Source organism: Passer montanus, unplaced genomic scaffold (genome assembly GCF_014805655.1).
Source record: "Passer montanus isolate IOZ18808 unplaced genomic scaffold, ASM1480565v1 scaffold1125, whole genome shotgun sequence".
Classification (NCBI taxonomy): domain Eukaryota; kingdom Metazoa; phylum Chordata; class Aves; order Passeriformes; family Passeridae; genus Passer; species Passer montanus.
In genome coordinates, this window is record NW_024357892.1 from 1 (window position 1) to 2,246 (window position 2,246).

Below are 2,246 nucleotides of genomic sequence, written 5' to 3' on the forward strand. Positions count from 1 at the left end.
AAGTACCTGGATTTTGCACCCACTCCCCTAAAAACGGGAATTTTGGGAATTTTTGGAGGTTTGGGAATGGCCAGAGACAGCCTGGGATTCCCCGAGGGTGGAAAATCCCCCAAAACCCCGTTCAGAAAGAGCCAGAAATGGGAAAATTCCACCCAAAATGCAAAAATTCCACCCTGAAAGTCCCAAAAATGAGAAAATTCCACCCAGAAATGGGAAAATTCCACCCAGAAATGGGAAAATTCCACCCAGAAAAAGTCCCAAAATGAGAAAATCCTGGCCGGAAATGCAAAAATTCCACCCTAAAAGTGCCTAAAATGAGAAAATTCCACCCAGAAAGTCCCAAAAATGAGAAAATTCCACCCAGAAATGGGAAAATTCCACCCAGAAATGGGAAAATTCCACCCAGAAAAAGTCCCAAAATGAGAAAATCCTGGCCGGAAATGCAAAAATTCCACCCTAAAAGTGCCTAAAATGAGAAAATTCCACCCAGAAAGTCCCAAAAATGAGAAAATTCCACCCCAAAGGTCCCAAAAGTTCCCGGATTTTCCACCCACTCCCCTGGAAATGGGAATTTTGGGGTTTTTGGGGCTTTGGGAATGGGCAGGGACAGCCTGGGATTCCCCGAGGGTGGGAAATCCCCAAAAATCCCCAAAAACCCCGTTCAAAAAGAGCCAGAAATGGGAAAATTCCACCCAGAAATGGGAAAATTCTACCTAAAAATGCAAAAATTCCACCCCAAAACGCAAAAATTCCACCCAAAAATGCAAAAATTCTGCCCAAAGGGTCTCAGAAGTACCTGGATTTTGCACCCACTCCCCTGAAAATGGGAATTTTGGGGTTTTTGGGGGTTTGGGAATGGCCAGAGACAGCCTGGGATTCCCTGGGATCCGGAAATCCCCGAAAATCCCCGAAAACCCCGTTCAGAAAGAGCCAGGAATGGGAAAATTCCACCCAAAATGCAAAAATTCTGCCCAAAAATGCAAAAATTCCGCCCTAAAAGTCCCAAAAATGAGAAAATTCCACACTAAAAGTTCAGAAGTTACTCCTAAGTTTCCTAAAAAATGGGAATTTTGGGATTTTGGGGAATTTGGGGAGTTTGGGAATGGCCAGAGACAGCCTGGGGATTCCCTGAGGGTGGAAATTTCCAAAAATCCCCAAAAATCCCGTTCAGAAAGAGCCAAAAATGGGAAAATTCCACCCAAAATGCAAAAATTCCACCCAAAATTGAGAAAATTCCACCCCAAAGGTCCCAAAAGTACCCGGATTTTCCACCCACTCCCCTAAAAATGGGAATTTTGGGATTTTGGGGGTTTGGGAATGGCCAGAGACAGCCTGGGATTCCTGAATTTCTGGGAATGTTTTGGGGAATTTCTGGGAATGTTTTGGGCTGTCCCAGGTGAGTTCCTGGGAATATTTGGGTGGGTTTCTGGGAATATTCCAGGTGAATTTCTGGGAATATTTTCTGCATTTCTGGGAATGTTTGGGTGAGTTCCTGGGAATATTCCAGGTGAATTTCTGGGAATATTTTGGGTGAGTTTCTGGGAATGTTTGGGTGAATTTCTGGGAATATTTTGGGCAGGTTTCTGGGAATATTTTTCTGCATTTCTGGGAATGTTTGGGTGGGTTCCTGGGAATGTTTGGGTGAGTTTCTGGGAATGTTTGGGTGAGTTCCTGGGAATATTCCAGGTGAATTTCTGGGAATATTTTGGGTGAGTTTCTGGGAATGTTTGGGTGAATTTCTGGGAATATTTTGGGCAGGTTTCTGGGAATATTTTTCTGCATTTCTGGGAATGTTTGGGTGGGTTCCTGGGAATATTTGGGTGAATTTCTGGGAATATTTTGGGTGAGTTTCTGGGAATGTTTGGGTGAATTTCTGGGAATATTTTGGGTAGGTTTCTGGGAATATTTTTCTGCATTTCTGGGAATGTTTGGGTGGGTTCCTGGGAATGTTTGGGTGGGTTTCTGGGAATATTCCAGGTGAATTTCTGGGAATATTTTCTGCATTTCTGGGAATGTTTGGGTGGGTTCCTGGGAATGTTTGGGTGGGTTTCTGGGAATATTCCAGGTGAATTTCTGGGAATATTTTCTGCATTTCTGGGAATGTTTGGGTGAGTTCCTGGGAATATTCCAGGTGAATTTCTGGGAATATTTTGGGTGAGTTTCTGGGAATGTTTGGGTGAATTTCTGGGAATATTTTGGGCAGGTTTCTGGGAATATTTTTCTGCATTTCTGGGAATGTTTGGGTG